We start from the raw sequence: 24217 nt of genomic DNA, 5'->3' as shown, positions 1-24217 counted from the left end.
AGAAGCAAATTATGACAGATGTGGTGCTGGAGAGATGGTTCAGCTGCTAAGAGCAGTGTCTGCCCTTGCAGAGGATCTGCGTTTGGTTCCCAGCACCTACATGGTGGTTACTAACCATCTGTGAATCCAGTGCTAGGGGTTCCACTGCCCTCTTTAGACCTCTGCCGGCATTGCATGACATGGGTACACTTATATACATGCAGGCAAAACAATCATCCACATAAAATAAAAACTGAAAAATGAAAAATAAAAACATTATGACAGATGAACCCTGAGGATCTTAAGTGAATTCAGCCAGTCACAAACAGAAAAATACGCATGATTCTACTTACACTAAAATCAATGACAGGAAGGAGAAAGGTTGTTGCCAGAGGTGGAGGAAGGAGGAAAAGAGGAATTATTTGATGGGTACAGATCTTCAGTTTTGTTTGCAAGATGAAAAATTTCTAAAAATTGGTTGCACAAAGGCAAATTTATCCATTAATTTTTCTTTTTTTAGACAGGGTATCACTATGTAACCCAGAAGGCTAGGATTATAAGCATGCACTACCACAATCAACATTCTTAACACTACTGAACTATACTTTTAAAGTGGTTTTAAAAAAAAGGGGCAGGGGGCTAGGAATGTAGTTCAGTTGATAGTGTGTTTGCCTAACATACCTGAAGCCCTGTGTTCTATCCTTAATACCACATAAACTGGGCAGGGGCACATGCCTACAATTCTACCATGTGGGAGGCAGAAGTTCAAGACCATCCACAGCTACACAGGGAATTCAAGGTAGCATGGGCCAGACACCTTGTCTCAAGAGAAGAAAAAAAAAGATAAGAAAAGTGTAAACTTGCTGTTATCCTGCATGTTTTTTTAAATTTTTTATGTATATGTGTGTATTGCCTGCATGTGTGTAAGTACACCTGTGCTGTGCAATATCAGTGAAGGTCAGAAGAAGCCGTCAGATCCCCTGGAACTAGAGTTACGGTTGTTAGCCACCATGTGGGTGCTGGGAATGAACCCAGGTCTGCAAGAGCAGTCAGTGCTCTTAATCGCTGAGTCATCTCTCCAGCCCACGCTGCACGTTCTTTAATATAATAAAAAAACTAAAAAAGATGAAGAAAACACCTGTTCTTCTTCTAGGTACCATGTGCCTATTATCTAAAACAGGAAATTAAGAAAGAAGCTACAACTAGGTGTGGTGACACGTGCCTTTAGTCCCAGCAGTCAGGAGGCAGAGTCAGGCAGATCTCAGCAAATTCCAGCCCAGTCAGGGCTAAATAGTGAGACCCAGTCTCAAAAAAGAGGAGGGGAGGGGAGGGAAGGAGAATAGGGGGAGGAACGGAGGGAGGGAAGGGAAGGGGAGAGGAGATGTCAGCTCACTAGCCTAGCCTGTGGTGCTGCAGGAACTCTGCCCCTTACCTGTCCTTCCCTTTCCCCTTTACATCCTACCCCTAAGCCACTCTCCTGCACTACCAGGCCTTTGCCACTGCTCTACTTGCTTGACCTGAAATGTTTGTCCCAGGGTCTCGTCTCAGCCTGCCCTGAAGCTCACAGAGACAGCAGAGACATTCCTCTTCCAAGATTCTGCCTCATTGCCTGCTGCCTTGGGTTTCACACATCCTCTGTGCTCCCACAGAATCAACTTCTGTGCAGAACGTGGCACACTGTCTTACTTCTTCCTAGGCCCCTTTTCTCCCTTCAATTGTGAACTTCTTATGGACGAGTTTCCATTTGACTAATCTGTGAACTGATAACAGCTAGTAAACAAACACTGGTGGAAGGGATTAAAGGAGAATGGCATCAGAAAGGGAGGGGAGATGGAAGGGAAGGAGGAAGGGAGGGAAGGGGGAGGATGCTGGGAAGGAAGAAGGAAGAAAGGAAGGGAAGGAAGGGAAAGGAAAGAAAAAAGAAGAATGGAAGAGGGAAGGGAAGGGAAGGGAAGGGAAGGGAAGGGAAGGGAAGGAAGGGAGGAAGCAAGCTACAAAGCAGCCTAAATGTTATTTACAGCTGCTTGCCAACCAGCTAGTCATAACTCAACATGTACATAGCCAAGAACTATGACCGGATCTAATGAAAGCCTGCAATGTTTAAGGGCCACTTTCAAGCAGCTTTCAGGTCTTTTTACTTTGTTCCAGTTTTTTAAAAAACTACATTGCAGATGCATTAGATGGTATACCAATCCAACAAGAAAGCAGAGAGCCAGTATCAGTAAATCACAGTGTGCCTTTCTGTTAACACTCTCTCATACGTTACCCACTTCATCCATTCAGAAAGTGGCCCTCAAGTACACAAGCTCCATTTAAAGTGTCAAGAGATTTGCCAAGAGATACAATCACAATTCTGTGGTTGTAACTACCTCTACTACACACAAAGTTTATCAAAGTAATTGTCACCACTGGCCAACACATGGACAACCTCCCATAAAGGGATTTAGAAGACAGAACTCAATTTTCATTTCTCATAGATATGAGAGCCACATTTCTGTCTGGTGTGCAAAACCTGGGCTGGCAAGGTGGCTCATGGAGCAAAGGCACTTGCTACCAAGCCTAAGGACCGAGTTTGAGTCCCAGGACCTACAGAGTGGAAGGAAAGAAGCGACTCCTACAAGTCCTCTAACTTCCATGTGCACACCTACACCCTCTGAAAATAAATAAATGAATAAACAAATATCAACCTCCCATAAAGGGATTTAGAAGACAGAACTCAATTTTCATTTCTCATAGATATGAGAGCCACATTTCTGTCTGGTGTGCAAAACCTGGGCTGGCAAGGTGGCTCATGGAGCAAAGGCACTTGCTACCAAGCCTAAGGACCGAGTTTGAGTCCCAGGACCTACAGAGTGGAAGGAAAGAAGCGACTCCTACAAGTCCTCTAACTTCCATGTGCACACCTACACCCTCTGAAAATAAATGAATAAACAAATATAAATATAAATAAATAAATAGATGGTGTCCAAAACCTACAGAGCCAATGTTAAAATGCTCTGCTGGAGGTAGAAGTTCTGAGAGTCACAGTTGACAAAGAGTCAAGAGAGAATCCTGAAAAACCCCAACCCAACAGTAAATTCTTCCCAGCCAAAACAAATAAAAACCCTTTTTATTATTCATATAGGACTAACTCTTACTTATCCAATGCTATGAATAATAGATAGACTGAAATCAACAGTTTCTTCTTGCCTCTAATTCTTCATCAATGATTTCAAGAATGAAGAGTTAGGAGAGGCAGTGAAGATGCACATATCTCCCTCTTGGCATGAGGCCACAAAACAAATGGAGACTGTCAAGGATATTTCTGTTTAGTTTGCCCTACATGATCTGTTTCCAGAGGTCTTTCCCTTAAAAGGAGATTAAGAAAGACATTTGCTTCCCCACATAAGCAAGACTCAACCTAAGTGTGTGTGATCACCAGTCCAAGGAATAATTCTAAATAGGGAGTAACTGGAAAGAGCACTTTACTGAGGGTCCAGAGCCTGAACTCTGCCAGTCACTAACTAATCATATTATACTGAGTGGACCAATTAAATTTGAGTTTCAGTTTTCTCACCTACAAAATGTAGATAATCCTTTGCCTGTTGATCTCAGAAAAATGAGGTGAAAAAGAGTAAATGTGTTGTTTATTAACATATTGAGTATTTTTTAAAAGCTGTAGAAATAGAGGTATATTACTATCCAAAAATCATCTTCCAAATAGAATCTAAGTTCTCCTTGTGCTGATTCACAGCACAAGGACTGGCACAGTAGTCACCAATTCCAAGACTCATTTACAAGCTACTCACATGCAAGCATTCTATATGTAAAATGTCACCAATCGAAAAACCATTTTCACCTAACAGCTTTATTTTTTTCCCTGATTCATCTAGACTGTCTAACACTAACAAAAAACGTCTACAGAGAATCAGTGTAGACGTGGCACTAATTAGATTATAAACTAGTAAGTAAATTTCTGGCAATGGGAAGGAGGGAAAATGAAAGCAGATGTATAAAGTAAAATAAAGCTTACCTTTCCACTTTGTAAGTATCTATACAGTTATTTTAAATAAATATGCAAACATACAATTATTTACATACAAGTATACATAAACTCTCACACTCTTATTACCCCAGATGAATACACTGAACTGGAATTTACAGATTATAAGAGCATTTTTTTTCTCCTTCAAAAGTAACTCCAGAACTAGAGCTAACTATAGGTCAAAATGACACAGGAAATATTGGCCTGAGAACAATACTTTTCATTCAAATCCACACAAGCCTGCCACTTGCACTAGTCATCCCCAGCAATTAATCCCCCAAGAAAGACGTTTGATTAAATCTTTTCAAGCAAATCCTTTGCTTTGCTTTTGTTAGTTCACTTCTTGTCAACATCTATTAAAATATGCCTTTAATTCTCCCACAATCTTAAAAAACACCGATTCCACTGTCTTCAACTTTAATCAACTGTATGGCCGGCATTTTTCATTTCATAATAATGTGCTGCTTGGAATTCAAGAGGCAGGCTCAGCATCAATCATCTGGTAAGAATTTTTCCACTGCAATAAATATGCAAATGAGGAGAGCCAGTCAGTCGTATTTCAGGCCCGACTTGCTAGTGTTTTAAAAAAGACACAAATTTATTAATTGCCGGTGGCCAGAGGAATCCTATTACTTTGGGCATTGATTACAAAGCTGTGTGAGTGATTATTGTGCAACTCGCAGGCTACCCAGGCATGAGGAAAAATTATTAAAGCAAGGCAGAGATTATCAACTCAGAATAACAATAAGCCTTAACATTTAGGCCCTAACTTCTTCAACAAAGAATTTCATGAAGGCTCCACTGTATCATAATTCCAAATTCTGTCAGTATTACTGTTTGGGCTTGTTCTATATTCCCCAAGCAGAATGGGGTTACCAGTAAGAATGGAGACTGCAGGTTACAAATTCCACAACCACCATTTGGATGAATGGCTATCATTTCCAATGCAAGTTCAACTAGGATTTTTATATTTCGGTGTAAGTATGCAGATATTGAGGTGTGTGCATACATACATGCACAAATTTAGACAAATGGGCATGCTATCACAAAGACTGGTTTTAACTGGAATGGTACAGGGAGCTCTGTATCAGTGTGTTGGCTATTTCTGTGGAGGTAAAGCACAATTTTCTTGATGGTACAAAAATAACCACAAGACTAACTTTAAAGCAGAGTATGGAGATTTACATTCTAAAATCATGAAGGCTAAACCATAAGCAGACTTGGGTTTTCATACCTCAGAGGGCACTGCAGTAGAAGACGTGCGATCTATGGAGGCGTCCATGGAGAAAACAGCTTGATAGGCTAATTCTGAATGCAAAGTGTTTTTGTGAGAAACACTCAACTCAAGATACATTAAATAAAATAAGAAAAAGGACTCAGTGGACAAAACTTTTTTTTTTCTTTTAAGAGAATGATGTGGGGAATTGGTGGTGTAAGTGGAAAATGAAATAAGGGAGAGATAAAGAGACGCACGTTGAAATATATGTTGGCTGAGCCCCTACACAGAAAGAAACAAAAAGGAAAAAAAAATCCTCAACATTTTACATTACTGCCACATTAAGTAACATGATAAATAGAGTGCATTTGAGTTCTGTGGAGGGACATCCCATTCAAGCTGTAATTTCTGACCAGGCATGAATTTATAAGGAAGAGAAAGGAGCTACAGAATTTCTTAGGTTTCCCTGAATACTTTCTCAAATACCTTGATGAAGTGTGTCAATAAATCCTTAAAAAGCCCTATAGGACACAGCAATCTAACTGATCAATGTACTTCCAGAAATCCACTACAGTTGCCTCCTACTTCATAGTTCCTAGACAGCCTCCAGTGCCCCTGAGTACTTCTCCCAAAAAGTGAAATTCATTTCCCCCTTTAAGTAGAAAGAGTAAATAGTGAGAATATAAGGTACTTAAAATCCAAGTTTATTTATAAGTAATTATTTAAACTGCTGACAGTAGTTACCCAAGGAGAGCAGGGATACTTTCATATGTATTTGATAACTTTTGAACTGTCTGAATATTTTATAAGTATATATTACTTTCATAATTTAAAATTTTATTAAAATTTAAAGTAAAATATGAAGCAAAGAAACTTATTAAAAATAAAATTAGTACCAAATCTAAGCATCCTTCTCTAAAATAAAGTCTGAGAAGCCCCAGTAGCATAATGGATAGGATGCTGGCCTCCTAAATAAAGTCTTTCATGTTGTAAAACACTCCCTAACCAAATGACCAAATTCTCTAACTCCTCTGGGTACACAAACAAATCCAATGAGAAGGGGGACTCAGAAAATAACTTTTTGAAACATGGGGATTTCCCATGGAATTAATCACTCTTTTCTCAGGGTCATTCGGATCACCGTTAAACACACTACATTGTCTGTGAATCTGATTTAACTATGTTCAAGCTGCTTTGGGTCTAAGACCTACCTCATCCTGTTAACAGGTAACCTGAGTCAGAAATGATACTCTATGATCCACTTGGTAGATTATGTAGCAAAAACAACCCCAGGACCAAGTGTAATAAGGTTTCCAGTTACTAAGTTGCTATGTGCATGGCTCAGCATACAGCATTTGCTGAAGTAAACAAGTCCCTGAAGTTCACTTCCTAGCACTGCTAAAATTAATTTGGAAATTTTTTAAGTTTTTATTTATTATTTTTATTGTATGTGTATGAATGTATTGCCTGCATGTATGTAAGTGCACCCATGTTGTGCAGTGCCCAAAGAAGTCAGAGGAGGGGGTTGGATCCCCTGGAACTGGAGTTATGGATGGTTGTTAGCTACCATGTGGGTGCTGGGAACCAAACCCGGGTCCTCTGCAAAAGCAGCTAATACTCTTAATTGCTGAGCCATCTCTCCAGCCCCTAGAAAATATTTTTGAAAGACTAATTTTAGCCAGGCATGGTGGTGCATGCTTTTAGTCCCAACACTTGGAAGACAGAGGCAGGTGGATCTCTGTGAGTTGGAGGCCAGCCTGGTTTATATAGTGAGTTCCAGGCCAGCTAGGGCTACAAGAAGACCCTGTCTCAAAAAAAGATCACAAAAAGGGACTAATTTTAATTATGTGTATATATGTTTGTATGGGTATGTGCACATGAGTGCAGATGACTTCAGAGGCCAGAAGAAGTATCAGATCTCCTGGAGTTAGAGGTTGTGAGCCACCTGACATAGGTGCTAGAAACCAAACTTGGGTCCTTTGCAAGAGCAACAAGCACTCTTAACCACTGAGTTATCTCTCTAGTCCCCCCAAAATTTTTTTCAATCACTACAAAATGACAAAACTTCACTTTCTTAATACTACCACACAATAAGAAAACACTAGTGAGGTTCTGTTAAAATGTTAATGTCAGGGAGCTAGAGAGATGGCTCAGTGGTTAAGAGCACTGGCTACTCTTGGAGAAGACCCACGTTCGATTAATAAATAAAATAATAAAATGTTTCAAAAAGAAAGAATAAAAATATAGAAAAAATTTAAGATAGATATAAATGTAATGACACAGGGAGATTCTCATTTATGTTTTCTTTTAAATTTATACTGAGTATTTAGAAGGGTATACAACAAACAAAATTACTAAAAATGGTTATCTCTAGAGAAAATATTGAAAAAAAGAAAAAAAGACTTTCACATTCTACATTGCATATCTCAACATTATTTGAGGTAGGGGAAGCATACTCAGTTCTGTTTTAAAAAATATTTTTATAATAAACAAGTTTTATTTCTACGACTTTTAAAAAGATTATTATTAATAATAATAATGTGTATTTGTATATGACACATGTGTTTGAGAGCCTGAGGAGGCCAGAAGCAGGTGTCAGATACCCTAGAGCTGGACTTATAGAGAGTTGTGAGTCACCAGGTGCTGGGACTCGAACTCTGGTCTTCTGGAAGAGCAGCAAGTATTCTCTTTTTTTTTTGCCCCCGCCTCCCCTAGCAGCAAGTATTCTTATCAGCTCCTCTATAATTTTTTTTAAAGGGCAACTAAGATTAGATTTTAAAATGTCAGGTATGGTGTAGCATGCTGTAATCCCAGCACTCAAGAGGCTGAGGTAGTGCTGCCATAAGTTTGAGGCTAGACTGAGCTATATAGCAAGTACCAAGGAGCAAGACACAGCAAAACCCTTTTTCAAAAATAAAAGGGGATAGGGGAAACAACTGAAGAGATGGTTCAGTGGTTAAGAACACTTGCTGTTCTTGTAGAGGGCCTGGGTTCAGTTCCCAGCACCCACATGGCAGTTTGCAGTGGTTCATTAACTCCAGTTCCAGGGGATCCAATACTCTCTCTGGTCTCCAAAGGAACCAGGCACACACATGGTATTTCTACGTGTATGTGGGGGTGGGGGGTGTATGTATGTGTGTGTGTGTGTGTGTGTGTGTGTGTGTGTAGGCAAAATGCTCATACACAAAAAAGTAAATAAATTTTAAAAAACATTTTAATGAAGACCTTCAAGAATATAAGGGACAGCAAGGTGGCTCAGTGGTAAATGTGCTTGCTGCCAAGTCTGATAACCTGAGTTCAATCTCCAGTGTGTACATGGTAGGAGAGAACTGTTCTCTGACCTCTACACATGCACCATAGCACATGCTCTCTTTTGCTCTCTCACCTGCTCGCAGGCATGTGCACACACACACACAAATAAATAAATGTAATAAAAACATTTTTTGGAGCTGGAGAGGTAATTAAGCAATTAAGAGTACTACCTCCTCTTTCAGAGGACCCAGGTTCTGTTCCCAGCACCCATATAGCTGCTTACAACTGTCCATAACTCCAGCTCCAGGGGATCTGACACCCTCTTCTGACCTCTGCAGGCATTGCTTGATGTGTAAAGTGGTTAACACTTACATACATGCAGGTTAAACACTGATACAAATAAAATAAATAATAAATAGATAAATAAAATTAAAACATTTTTAATTTAAAAAAATATAAAGAGATCTCCTGAGGTAGATTTAATCCTCATCATCAGAAAAAAATCCAGCAAGAAGAAACAGATTAAAGTACAACTAGGAATAGTGTGGTGGTACACACATGCAGTATCAGCACTTGGGAGGCTAAAGTGGGAGGATTCTGAGTTCAAAGTCAGCCTAGGCCTCAGAGTTAGAGCCTGTCTCCCCCAAAAAAAGCAACTAGGAGGAATGAGAGGTAGTTATGAGACTGACAAGGAGAGCATTCATCCCTAGAACTAGTTTAAATTTCTCTCTGCCTGATTCATAACAGAAATAACAGGGGCCAATAATTGTAAGGTAGAAAATGTTTACCCTCATTAAACACTATGAAATGTAAATGAAAAGAAACATAAATTAAAATCAGCACATTTTCCACCTATCAAAGCAGCAAAGATGAAACAAAATTATAATACTTGGTGTTGACAAGGGTAAGGAAAACTGACATTCATATAAATAAGGTGCGAATATAAACTGATAAAACTTTTCTGGAAGGTGATCTGGTGATAGAGATCAAAGTCTTAAAACTGCACCTATTCTTGGAAAATGTACTGATTTCACATCTAGAGATTTATTTTCTGTAACAAAGTAATCATGAATGTAGGATACAATAATGATGTTTACTGTACTATTCAGAAAAATGAAAACCTGGAAATAATCCAAATGTCCAACAATAAAGAATTGGTTAAACTACCCATATGATGGAAAGTCTATGTTGTCATTAAAAATAATGCTGTAGAACAACATTTAATGACATGGAAAAATATTCATGATCTCTGTCAAGGAGAAAAAAAATTCAGATTGCAAAACAGTTTAGAACCCTTTTTTTGGTGTTTTAAAACAGGGTCTCTCTGAAACACTGGTTGGCCTCGATCTCACAGAGATCCACCCGCCTCTGCTTCCCGAGTGCCGAGTGTACCAACATGCCCAGCACTGGTCCTATTTTCTCACTATACACACAAAAGAAACAAGTAGAAAAGACACAAACTGCATGCCAAAATATTTGAAGTATTTAACTTCTTTTTTTGGTCCTCCATTTCAACAGGATCTAGCTATACACCTCAGCTTTACCTCAATCCTCCTGCCTCTGCTTCCTGAGTGCTAGGATTATAGGCTTGAGCCAACACACCTGGCTTAAAAGTACTTGCCTCTTAACTACTACAATTACAGACTATTTCCTAATTTTGCTTAGCTTTTTTCCAAATTTTATGCAATGGATCTTTATTGCATTTATAAGAAAATATCTATTTACCTATTACTTCACTACCTAAGAAATGTCTTACAGGCCTACAGGAGAGACAGTATCAGCTAATGTCCTAGGGGCCTTTCTATCTCTAGTTCTGAAAACACAGGTATCAGATCTATTCGTGCTCCAAACTTATCTGACAACAATTTTGTCTCCATGTTTCTCCTGCCTTTATTTCTCTAAGCTTTGGCATTTATCCCTGTGTATTCCCTCAGACTTTACTTGAAAAAGGAGTGAAAACCTTCAACTCAGAAGGTTAACTATACACACAGTGACTGGGCAATGTAACCAAGGGAAAAAAGACTGAATAAAGCACATCAACTTCTGGCTTTGTCTCTAAGTGGTGAGGTGACTAAACATGTTACCCAAGACTTGATTTCTTGTTTTTACAACACAGTTTTTTTTTTCCTTTTGAATTATTTTTATTTTATGTGTATGAGTGTATTGCCTGCACGTAAGTGAGTGCACCAATGTGCAATGCCATGGAAGTCAGAAGAGGGTTTCGGACTCCCCTGGAAATGGAGTTAAGGACGGTTCGTAGCCACCATGTGGGTGCTGGGAATCGAACCCAGGTCCTCTGCAAGAGCAATCAGTGCTCTTAACCACTAAGCCAACTCTCTCCAGCCCCACAACACAGCTCTTAGCAACTACTTCACAGGTTGCAGCAAGAACTAAAATGAGACTTTCATATAGACTTTGCCCAGTGCATACAGAGTAGCAGACAATAAACTGCTTTAATAATTTTTAGAATATATTGACATCAGCATTGTACTTGTACAATAAAAACACCAGAAAAGTAAATTGATGATCCCCATTCTCAAAATATTCTGTTTGATTGCTTTTCATTCATAGTCTTATATTTCATGAGTCTTACTGAGGACACCAGAAATGTTTTCTAATTTGAGTCAGAACATTTGCCTCTGTGCAGTAAGTAAACCCTCACAATGGCTGACATGTACTACTTACTATACAGCACTCTCAAACACAAAAAATCTTTAAGACCATCTGAATAGTTGTTCTACCTGTAAAACTTTTACTAATATGAAATAGGGTGAGTGGTTGGAAAGAACTCTTCTCAAACTGGATGCATATTGCATTTTCCCACACGTAAATTTACTCAACTGTCCCAAGAAAAATAGAAAGTTGAAGATTTGATAATAAATAGTAAGCAATGTATTACTGTATGAAAGACATTAAAAATCAACAGAGAGCCATGGTGGCACACACCTGTAAGTCTAGCACTTGGGAGACAGAGGCAGGAAGATGCGTTTGAAGCCAGCCTGAGCTGCACAGCCAGAATCTGTGGAAGGAAGGAAGGGAGGGAGGGAGGAAGGGAGAGAGGGAAGGAAGAAGGGAAGAAATAAAAGTCAAGGATAATCTAAGTACAACTTTCAATGTGGCTGGGAATGTTAACAGTTGGAAGACAGCTTGCCTGGCATGCATGAAGCCCTGGGTTTGCTCCCTAGCACTGCATAAACCCAGCCTGTTCACATATGCCTATAATCTCAGCACTTGGGGTAGAGGCAGCAGGATCAGAAGTTTAAAGTCATCCTCAGCTAGAGAGGGAGTTTAAGGCTAGACTGGGATGCACTGAGACTCTGTCAAAACAGCAGAAAAAGAAAAAAAAAATCTTTCTCAAATGTACAAACATATTTGGGGGCAGGTTATAAATACAATAACTATAATGATCAAGAAATAATTATGTCTTTTGAAGAAGACTCGGGTTCGAATCCCAGCACCCACATGGCAGCTAACAACTGTCCGCAACTCCAGTCCCAGGGAATCCAGCGGCCTCTTCTGTCCTTCGTGGGCATTGCATGACACAAGTGCACTTACCTACATGCAGGCAATACATGCATACACATAAAAAAATAAAAATAATAAAATTTTTTTAAAAAGAAATAATTATGTCTTAAAGGTATCTAAGTAATTTACAAATCACATTATAGCTGATTTTGTTTTGTTTTTTCCTGTTCCCATACAACTTCCTCTTCTTGTCAATCTCAATCTGACATTAAACCAATGTAAGCTCAGGTGTGGTTCAAGGGTATCACATATAGTCAGTATGTATAAAACCCTAGGCTCAATCACTAACATCAAAAACCCAACCAACCACCCTCTGGTTCCCTTTCCCATTGGATCTCAACACTGGTCTTGGTGGTTGTAAAGGAGGGAAAGCATGTTGAAGCTGGCCTCATAGCCTTATAGTCTGGTATAAGCATGTGGGCTAGATTCAAACAAGGTTGAAAAAAACCCCAAAAACTCAACCAAAGAAAACAACAAAAAAGCAAAACAAAGAAATGACTTAGGTGTGGTGACCCATGCCTTTAATCCCAGGAGTCAGTAGGTAATGGCTGGTGGATCTCTGTGAGCTCTAAGCCAGACAGAATTACAAAGTAGGAACCTGTCTCAAAAGAAAAAAAGGTGGGTATGTGTATATGTGGAGAAATGGTTCATCATTTAAGAGTGTATACTATTCTTCCAAAGGACCTGGGTTCAGTTCTGAGCAGTGACACTGGGCAGTTTACAACCACGTGTAACTCTAATTCCAGAGAATCTGACACCCTCTTCTGGTCTCCGTGGACAACCATAAACATGTGGTATACACACATATGCACACACATAAAATAAACAAATCTCCCTGTAGCCCCAGCTCTCCTGGAACTCACTATGGAGACCAGGCTGGCTTCAAACTCACAAAGATCTGCCTGCCTCTGCCTCCCAAGTGCTGGGATTAAGTGCGCCACCATGCCTGGCTTACAAATCTTTTTAAAATTTAAAAAAATTTTATTTTATGTGTATGAGTGTTATGCCTGCATGCATATAAATGTGTCTGTTTCTTGGAGTGTCCAAGGAGGTCAGAAGAGGGCATTGGAGCCTCTGGAACTAGAGTTATAGATAGTTGTTAGTAGCCATGTGGGTGTTAAAATGTGGATGCTGGGATTCGATCTCTGGTTCTTTGCAAGAATAGCCAGTGCTCTTAACCTCTGAACCATCTCTCCAGACTCAAACAAATCTTAAAAGAAAAAAGATTTAATGGCAAATTTAAGAAACGAAAGAAGAGCTGGGGAGATGGCTTGACGAGCAGAGAGGTACATTCTCTCTGGTTTGACAACATGAGTTTAATCTTTGTCTCTCACAAGGCGGCAGGAGAACCAACTCCAGAGAGTTGTCCTCTGACCTCCACATAAGTGCCATGACATGAGTGCTCCTATACACATACAAACACACAAAAATCAATCAATTAATCATCAATCAACCAATCAATTTAAAATTTTAAAAGAAGAAATGAATCAGGAACAATATATTTAAAACTGTTGATTATATTTCTCAAGAAGTAGAATTTTTTTTTTTTTTTGGTCTTTTTGAAGCAGGGTCTCCCTGTAGTCCCAGCTGGCCTGGAACTCACTATGTAGACCAGGCTGGCCTTGAACTCACAGAGATCCACCTGCCTCTGCCTCCCAAGTGCTGGACTACAGGTGTGCGCCACCATGCCCAGCTAAGTAGAAAATTTTTTAAAAAATATTTTATTATTTTCTATTTTGTGTATATGAGTGTAAGTGCACTCATGTTGTGCAGTGCCTTTGGAGGTCAGAAGAGGGCACTGGATCCCCTGGAACCGGAGCTACAGATGGTTCGTAGCCGCCACGTGGATGCTGGGAATCGAACCTGGGTCCCCTGCAAGACCAGTCAGTGCTCTTAATCGCTGAGCCACCTCTCTAGCCCCAAGAAGTAAAAATTTTTAAAAATGGGAAAACTTTCATCTTTCCCTTTATATTCATTCATATTCTTTCTTGTGTGTGGTATGTATACATGTGTGTACACATGTATGTATGTGCAGATACATGCACCCACGAAGACTACATGAGATCCTTAGGTGTCCTCTTCTATCACTCTCCACTTTATACTCTTGACATGGGACTCTTACTGAAACTGGAGCTTGCCAGTGTTTTTGGCTAGGCTGGTAGCCAGCAAACCCCAAAGATCTTCCTGGCCCTGGCACCACCTCCAGCATTGTTGTTACAAACACAGTTACATCTGGATTTTTATGGTATGCTGGTGATCCAAACTCTGATCCTCATTACTGGCCAAAGCATGTGCTCTTACCCACTGAGCCATCTCCCCTGCTCTCCTCCCCCTACCACCATTTTTTGAGACAACGCCCCAGCCCTATTGGCCTTAAACTGGTGGTGTATAGGAGAATGACCATGAACTCTTGATTCTTCTGCCTCCGCCTCTCAAGTCCTGGGATGAGAGGCATGTGCCATCACCCCTGGCTCTATTTACTTTTAAAAATAGATATATTTATTTTTATTTTATTTGTATGAGTGTTTTGCCTGCATGTATGCATGGGTACCACCTGTGTCCTTGGTGCCTAAGGAGGCCAGAAGAGGTGTTTGATTCCCTGGAACTGGAATTACAAACAGCTATTAGCTACCATGTGGGTGCTGTAACAGAACCCAAGTCATCTGCAAGAGCAACCAGTGCTCTTAACTGCTGAGCCATCTCTCCAGCCTTCTATTTACATTTAAGTGAAGCTATATTACAATGTATATATGTTTTTAACATAAAGGAAGAACAGACAGGCATGGTGGCTCATACCTATCATCTAGCACTCACAGGGCTAAAGCAAGAGGACTGCCAAAAGTCTGAAGCCAGTCTGGGCTATATACTGAATTCCAGGCCTCCGAACTGGAGAGAGTGAGACCCTGTCTCAAAAAGGTGAGGAGAGAGGGAGGAAGACCACGACACAAATTAAACTAAGAACTAAGTCCCATAAAACCCTAGCTGAGTGTGGTGGCACATGTCTTTAATCCCAGCACTTAGCAGAGGCAGGGGGATCTCTGTGAGTTCAAGGGATTTTGGGCATGGTGGCATGTGCCTAAAATTACAACATATGGGAGGTTGAGACAGGAGGATTATGCATGCATGCAAGGCCAACCTGGGCTACACAGAAAGACCCTGTCTCAAATACCAGAGGGAAAATGTCTGCATTCTTTAGGAAATGCACTGTAGTTTCTTATGGTTTTTAGAGTGTTAACACCTAATATTAAGAAACTGTATTTTGAATAGGTAAATTTCAGCCAGTTAAAGCTGGAAAGGAGGAAGCTGCTGAAATGGTAATCTTACTGCATGCTTCCAATCACTTTTTATACCTTCTTACCATCAAGATGGAGACCACCACTGACTGAGAACAAAGCTTCAAGAAAAATGTTCAAAGAACACACTTTAAAAGTGTTAACAGCCGGGTATGATGGGACATGCCTTTAATCCCAGTTTATGAAAAAGCTTCACACACATGGATGGCTATGTTTGTCTCCATTTCCAGGATTATTTGGATTATAAAAAATAACTTCATTTGTAAATATAAGTACTATTATGATAGGTGCAATCAAAGTAAACAGAATTACTATTCAACTCTATCACATCTTCTACCAACCAAGTGAGAGCCAACAAAAACCAAACATATACATACATTCTGTGTCTTTATCAGAATTTTTTTTTTGCCTTTAGACAAAGAATTTAGTTTCTACTCTACGACAGCAGCCCTCTCATTTGGCTCATTTGTTCCTATTTTGGTACAATGTTTCCCTAAAGAGTATCAGTGAGTTGTGCAACAATTGTTATTTATAAGCAAAAGAAAAAAAAGAAGAAAGCCAAGAAGCCAGATTAACTGCTATTGCCACTAGAACTGAGAAACTTCAGCTTGCACTTTCACCATGTAAATAATGCACAGATCCTGTGGGAACATGCCAAACACCAGGATTCTTAATTAATGGAGCTCTTTAATGTGCAAATCAGGAACAAATTGCAAGTTCTGACTTGCATTGATTATGAAAACATTAATTGAATGAGCAAGACCCTAAGAAAGACAGAATCCCAAGTCTTCAAGAGACCAAAAGAATACAAAGCTCTGGAAACCAGACAAGTCTGACCAACATCTAAAATGCAAACCTACACCTGAGTGCTCTCCCTAGTATACAATGAATTAAAAAGCAAGGAACAAAAAGACCAAGTTTAATCAGAAAGCAATCACTATAAAAGCATCTATTCCACTGCCATCTCACATTAAACAGAAAAATGAGTGTTTGCTCCAGAAGCTTACAGAGACTGCCTTAAGAAAAAAACAAAAAGAACCCACTTTATATATATACATACACTTATATGTATATAGGTATAACAAAACAATGCTGTCTCTTTAAAAAGAAATTCATCCTATATAAATTATAGCCATAAACTTTTCCTGCAGTGCAGCCTAATTAATTCTTGTTCTATACACAAAGGGAAATGCTGGGTGACAAATGGGTGTGAAGTCAGAAAGCTGCCAGGTCTGCAAAACATTTTCTACTTCAATTTATAAGCAATTTTGCAGTAAATCATCAACCAGAACCTGGAATCTCAGGAATCTCTGAGTGTCCAAACCACATTATATCACTTATCAAAGAGAGAAGGAAAAATAGTTTAAAGACATCTCATTTTTCAGTTCTAACCCACATCAAAATCTAGAAGCTCTGTGTAATCTATTATTCTCTTCTGGGTAAGGTTTTAGTGCCAAAGATATATATTTCAAGTAAAAGTGACACTATAGGTTGATGTAGCTCATTCCTCTGTCCCTGGAAGTACTGTATCATGTATCTATTACTATAAGAAATATTCCTGGAGTTATCTGGGAATAAGCACACAACTATTTATACCCCCTCCTTCAATCCAAGCAAAATGCTCACAATCAAGGAAAGCTGAAGGGTTCACCAGTGAGCGAGTGGAAAACAGGTGGGAAACACTCCACGGAAACGAGACTACTGGAGAGGAAAATGGAAACTCATAGGAGACAAAGAAAAAAGCTAGGCTGCCTCTTTGTAGTCAAACCCTTCCCCCACCCTTAACCCATGGCAGCCACTGAGCTATTCTCTTCCAGATAGTATCCCATTTCCCACAATGTCATATAAATGGAATTTTAAAGTGAATAACCTTTTGAGGCTTTCAGTTAGCATAACAACACTGAGATTTAGTCCTTTTTATTGCTGAATAATGTACCACAGTTTGTTTATCCATTTGTCTAATCTGTTTGAAGGACGTTTGGGTTGCTTCCAGTGTTGCTGATTATGAAAAATGTTGCTATAAACATACATGTCCAAGTCTTTGTGTGAACATGTTTTCATTTCTCTAGAAAGAACTAAGATTGGGACTGCTGGATCAGGATCATATGGTAAATGCATATTTAAATTTTTTTAAACAGAACTTTTCTTCTAAGCTGTTTTACCAGAATAGCTGTACTGTTTTGCATTCCCACCAGCAACATAAGAAAACGTTCTTAGTGCTCACCAGTAGTTGGTACTATCAGGTATGTTTGTTTCTAGCAATATTCCTTTTTTTAAATTTATTTTTATTTTATGTGTATGAGTGTTTTGCCTACATGTATGTTAGTGTACCCGTGTCGTGCAGTGCCCACAGAGGACAGAAGTGGTCGGATCCTCTGGAACTGGAGTTATGGATGGTTGTTTGCCACCATGTGGGTGCTGGGATTCAAACCCAGGTCTTCTGTAAGAAGAACCAGTGCTCTTAACAGCTGAGTCATCTCTCCAGCCCCTCTAGCAATATTCTAATAGGAATGTAGAGGTATCACCTTATAGTTTTAATCTGCATTTCAAATTAAATCAACAGTAACGATTATGTAAATATAACTGGGTGAAATTTTTTTATCTGTTTTATTTTTTACATGTTTATTTGTGTATGTGTGTGCATGTGGGCATGCACATGCCACGGTGTATGTTTAAAGCTCAGGGGACAACTTACAGAGCATGATGGCACACACCTGTAATCCCAGCATTTAAGAAGTGGAGGCAGAATAAGAAGTTCAAAATCATCCATTGTTACAAAGAGTCTGAGGCTGGCCTAGGCTACATGAGACCCTGCTTCAAAAAATGCGGAAAGGAGCAGTTGAGGGGAATTTTGAATGCTGAAATCTCCAGACTATTCACCTCCTAGACTGCTGGCCTTCAAACAAAAGACAGGAACCCCTCTAGGGAGTATAAACTCATAAAGACTAAACATCTAATGACACCAATATTGAGGATTTTCCCCCAAAATGGCCCACACAGATCACTACAAAAGAAACCACAGACTAAAGCACCATCCATCAATAAGGCTTTCAATCAATTTTTTGGTACCTTACTCTTAAAAATCAAGTACTGTGGGGCTTGAGATGGCTCAGCAGTTAAGGCTGCCCTTGTGGAGGACCTGGGTTCAGTTCCCACCATCCACATGGCAGTTACCAACCATCTGTAATTCCAGTTCCAGGGGATCCATTGCTCTCCTCTGGCCTCTGTGGGCATTGCACAACACAGGTGCACTTACATACAAGCAGACAAAACACTCATGCACATAAATCAATAAAGGGGCTGGAGAGATGGCTCAGAGGTTAAGAACACTGACTGCTCTTGCAGAGGACCCAAGTTCGATGACAGCTAACAACCGTTGGTAACTCCAGTTTTAGGGGCTTCAATGCCCTCTTCTGACCTCCGCAGGCATTCATGACATGGATGTATTTGCATACATGCAGGTAATACACTCATACAAATAAAACAAATAAAATATTAAAAACAAATTATTTAAGGCCGGGCGTGGTGACACACACCTTTAATCTCAGCACTTGGGAGGCAGAGGTAGGCGGATCGAGGCCAGCCTGGTCTCCATAGTGAATCTAGGACAGCTGGAGCTACAGGGAGACCCTGTCTCAAAAAGACCAAAAAAAAATAATAATTTAAAAGAAAGATTGGGGCTGGAGAGATGGTTCAGCAGAGTTAAGAACACTGGTTGTTCTTGCAGAAGACCTGGGTTTGAATCCCAGCACCTACATGGAATTGAACAACTGACCATAACTCCAGTTCCAGGGGATCCAACAGCCTTTCCTGTCTTCCGTGAGCATTGCACAACATGGGTGCACTTACATATATGCAGGCAATACACACATACACATAAAAAATAATAAATAAAATGTTAAAAAAAAAAAAAAGAAAGATCTCTGGCAAACGGTCACTGAATAACTGAGAAACATCTACTAACATGCTGTACTGGAGTTAAAGCCAGAAGTTAAAAAAAAAAGAACTTCAGCTGGGCATAGTGGCACATGCCTGTAGTCCCAGCACTTGGGAGGCAGAGGCAGGCAGATTGTGAGTTCAAGGCCAGCCTGGTCTACACAGTGAGTTCCAGGCCAGCTGAGCTACAGGAAGACCCTGTTTCAAAAGACAAAAAAAAAAAAAAACTTCAAGGATGTATGCAGGAAGACAATTCAGAAAATACATATCATGTATATCTTCTAAGAAACAGAATCAAAATACAATAGAAGTATTAAAAAGCTTCCATAAAAAGGTATGAAAGCTGAGGAGATACCTTAGAAAAATAGGAGAGAGGATAGAAAACTGAGGAGAAAAAAATGGAAAAAGTCAAAACAGTTTAAACCAAATGAAAAGCCTTGCAGAAAGGTGAGGCATGGTGGTGCATACCTTTAATCCCAACATTAGGAAGCAGAGGCAGGTGAGTCTCTGTGAGGCCAGCATAGTCTACATAGGAGTTCCAGGCCAGCCAGGGCTGCACAATGAGGGCCTGTCTCAAAAAGGAAAAAAGAGCAGAACACAGAAGGGAGAAAGAACACAAATTTCAGAATTTTCCAAAACTGAAAAATAAGGCTTTCTAGAATGCAAAGCCCACTAAGTACCCTTGTATAAAGGATGAAAACAAATCTACACCAAGACCTGTCTCTACAAAATTCCAGAATTCTTCCAAGTCTCCAGTTTCCAAAGAGGAAGGGGAAAAAAAAAAAAACAGCAATATCAGGAATCAGAATGGCTTCTGCCTTATTGACAGTAACTCTGGAACAATGAACACTCTATAGAACTTAATACACAGTCCAACAGCAGTGATGATTAACAGTTTTCTTTACTAAATTATCAGAGCAGTAAAGAAATCTTACGAGTAAGAGATTCACAGAAGGCCCACAAGGTAGTTGGGGGGTAAAAGTGCTTGCTGGCCAAGTCTAACGACTTGAATTCAATCTATCCTCTGACCTCCAAACATGCACTATAATACCTACACTGCCACATACATATCACATATACGACACACACAATAATCATAATCATAATAATGAGGAGGAGGAGGAGGAGGAGGAGGAGGAGGAGATGATTCACAGAAGAAAGAAGCTAAGGTAGAGGCTAGACAGATGGCCTGGGTTTAATTCCCAGCACCCACATGGCAGCTACGAATCGTCCTTAACTCCAGCTCCGGGGAACCCGAAGCCCTCTTCTAACTTCCGTGGCATTGCACAACACGAGTGCACTCACATATATGCAGGCAGTACACTCATCACTCATGCACATGGAGTAAAAATAATAAATAAAATGTTTGAAAAAAAAAGCTAAGGTAATCTCTGGGTGACAGTTAAGAAAGATTCCAGTATCATAGCTAGTCCCTGAGGAGGTGAACAGCACAGATCAGAGCAAGCAAGTCAAAGGCTCTGGGATAGACTTCTTTGGAAAGACAAATTGGCAAAATATTTGATGCAATTAATTCTTTTAAGATGAGCCTCAATCCTCAAGTGATCCTCTTGCCTTAACCTCCTGAGTAGCTGGGACCATAAGCCATAAGTATGCACCATCATGCTTGGTTTTCAATTGAAATCTTGAGGGGATATCTATGCATTTAGAAAAAAAAAGTTAAGGATTGAATTACTACCTAGAAAACTAAATAAGCTGGATATGGCGGCTTCTTCCTGTAATCTCAGCAATCAACAGGCTGAAGCAGGAGGATCACCCCAATTGAGGCCAATATGAGCAACATAGTAGGTTCTAGACCAGGCTGGGCTAAGGGTAAGACCTTATCTCAATCAGTCAATCAAGAAAAATTTAACAATTATTAACTCTAAAAAACAACATGATATGTGGGAAAGAGAAATAATCACAGTATACATAAGACATGACTCAGCTGTGAACACTGCTTATATAGACATTATAATGTAAACACAGAATATTGATTTACAAATCACAGTAACCAAGAGGCAAATTAACAATATGGCTGAAAGTATGTATGAGTGCATCAGGAGCAAGAGCTAAGACATTACTTCCACTTCAGGAGGTAGTACCTGACACTGAAAAATTCAGGTAGAAATAATAACCAGAGAAAGAGCAATCTATGTATTTATCAAAAAGAACTGCAAATATGTGAAAGATCTGAGATGAGAAAATTATCCCAGATCAGCCAGGTGATCCCAAGGTGAGAATGGGTCCTTATGAAGGAGAAGAAGGGAGGTAATAATATAATTAGCCTGTACAGATCAAAACAGGAGGAGTTAGAAGGATAGGATAGGGGGTTTTTTTTGGTTTTAGTTTTTGGGGTTTTTTTTGGTATTTTTTAGACAGGGTCTCCCCGTAGCCCTAGCTGGCCTAGAACTCACTATGTAGACCAGGCTGGGCTTGAACTCAAGAGATCTGCCTGCCTCTGCGCCACCATGCCTGGCCTGGATTGATAGTTATGACAATAAAAGAGAACCATGACCCCAAGTCAGAGGGGTCAATAAAAGTGGAAAACAGGAAGGGTAATAGGACAGGTGGCAACATTGAAAATTATAAAACTAAAGAAAAATTAAATAAACAGACAAAATGTAAAGAAGACTAAAATATGCTTTTAGACAATGAACTGAGAATGATAAAAATTTCCCTGAACTAGAAACTAGGAATCTGAGCTAAATCATGAACATTCTTTGAGTGGCCTAGGAGCATGACCTGAACACACAATAAAGACAATATAGGGACTGAATTCAGGTCACCAGCACCTTTATGAAAGCTGAGTACAGCAACACACTTCTGTAACACCAATGCTGAGAGGTAGATAGGTAGATCCTGAAAGCTAACTAGCTCACTAGCCAGTCTATAGTTGAAATGGTGGAGAAGCAACTGAGGAAGACATCCTGACCTCAATCCCTAACTGCCAATATTCAAGCACACCCACACACATACACACAAATAAAAAAAGAAAATATTATCTTCCAATTCTGCCCTGCCTTAGCATTATACCTCACTTACAGGACAACACTATAATGCAGCTTGCTGGTTTCAACTCTTACGGTCAACATATGAATAAAGCATTGAGGTCCTAATTATAGGAACAGGGGAGAATGCAAAATTTTAGTGAGACAACTATTTCATATCTTCTCTCAAGTTGTGATCTTAGTATCTTAATCAAAACAAAACCAAATCCCTGAAACTATCAAAATTGTTTTCATAGGCTCCTTCCCATTAGTGGTTATTTATATACTGTCTTCCCATGCATCATCACACTAAACTGTCCACACAGCTATGCAAGCCCCACTTCCCTCTTTTGTACCAGCCCCAACTCCACTTACTGCTCAGGCATGCCACTACAACAGATGTCCTCTTCTGCATCATTGATTTCCCCTCTGCCAGATCATTCTTACCAATATATAAACATCACTCCCATCTTCAAAACTTCTTCTCTTCACTTACAGTCTCTATTTTATGTCTCATTTCTCTGTTCCCCTTTAAAGCAACATCCTTTGAAAGAGTTGTCTATGCTGTCCAAAATTCTTCTTTTCCTTTCTCTCCTGGATTCATTCCAGCCAAGCCTTTACTCATGCCCCTCCACTGGATCTGCTCAACAAGGTCACAGATGACCCCCATACTATTAAACAATCAATCCTCAATCCTCGCCTTAGTTAATCTGTCAACAGCATTCTCATCTTTCCACATCAGAGAATAAGGAAATAAGTCAAGAGGTAGGGGAGGGGATGTGATCAGTGGTGGAGTACTTGCCTAGCATACTTTGGATTCAATTCCCTCACTGGGAGAGAGGGGGACACATATATACAAATAAATGTAAAGCAGTAAAATAAAGCAATCAGAACGGGGGGCTTGAGATTTAGCACAGTGCCAGCCTATTTCTAAGGCATGCACAAGGCCTTTGGTTTGCTCTCCAAGACTGAAAAAAAGGCCCAGAATCAGACTGAATGTAAGAAGTACCATCTTCCTGAATGCTTCTGTACAGTTCATCATATTCATGCATGATTTTAATAACACAAGTTAAGGAGCTGGAGAGATGGCTAAGTGGTTAAGAGCACTGACTGCTCTTGCAGAGGACCCAGGTTTGATTCTCAGCACCCACATGGAGGCTAACAACTGTCTATAACTCCAGTTCCAGGGGATTCAATGCCCTCTTCTGACTTCCATGGGCACTGTACAACACAGTTGCATTTACACACATGCAGGGAATACACTTGTACACATAAAAATAATATTTTTAAAAAATAACACAGGGGTTAAGAACACTGACTGCTCTTACAGAGGACCCAGGTTCAATTTCCAGCACCCACATGGCAGCTACAAACCATCCTTAACTCCAGTTCCAGGAGAATCCAAAGCCCTCTTCTGACCTCCGCGGTGTTGCACGACACAGGTACACTCACATACATGCAGGCAATACACTCATACACATAAAATAAAAATAAAAAATATTAAAATAAGTAAATAGAAATTAAAAAATAACACAAGAATACGTTTTTAAGACATAAGAAAATATAATAAAGTAGAGCATCTCAGACAGAGGGTAGGTCTTAATGTCTGGGCATAAAGCAAAACTCAAGCTCTGTCAAAATGACTCTGAAAATTCCTTAAATTGTCCATTGAGTACACCAGTATTTTTTCTCTCAGTTAGTTCAACATAGCCCATTTCCCACCAGAACTTTTAGGGATCATGTTGTACAAAGAACACACACTGTAACTTTAAATACTAGATCCATACTGTTTAATGAGATGCTCACTGGAGAGGTACGTAGGAACAAAAAAATAACTGAGGCAACAAAAGACTCTGCGTGCCATCTCGTGCTCACTCCACAGCATTCACTCATGGGAAGAACAGCAAGCAGACTTGCTGGCACTATATTCTCATTCTCTCATTCTTTCTCATTCTCATTCATATTCATTCATATACTCTCTCTCTCTCTCTTTCTCTCTCTCTCT

General features: G+C 39.7%; 1 protein-coding gene and 1 non-coding gene across 2 annotated transcripts in view; one reads left to right on the top strand and one right to left on the bottom strand.

Moving 5' to 3' along the window:
- Positions 1–24217, bottom strand: part of Aatf (apoptosis antagonizing transcription factor) — a 125676-nt gene that overhangs the window by 85325 nt on the left and 16134 nt on the right. The gene's annotated exons all lie outside the window — the stretch shown is intronic.
- LOC115070041 lies at positions 12305–12433 on the top strand. Its single transcript, XR_003849245.1, has one exon. It is a non-coding gene; the product is annotated as a small nucleolar RNA SNORA61 (small nucleolar RNA).

This window comes from Nannospalax galili, unplaced genomic scaffold (genome assembly GCF_000622305.1).
Source record: "Nannospalax galili isolate Female #2095 unplaced genomic scaffold, S.galili_v1.0 scaffold1430, whole genome shotgun sequence".
Taxonomy (NCBI): Eukaryota; Metazoa; Chordata; class Mammalia; order Rodentia; family Spalacidae; genus Nannospalax; species Nannospalax galili.
This window is presented reverse-complemented; position numbering and strand designations above follow the sequence as displayed.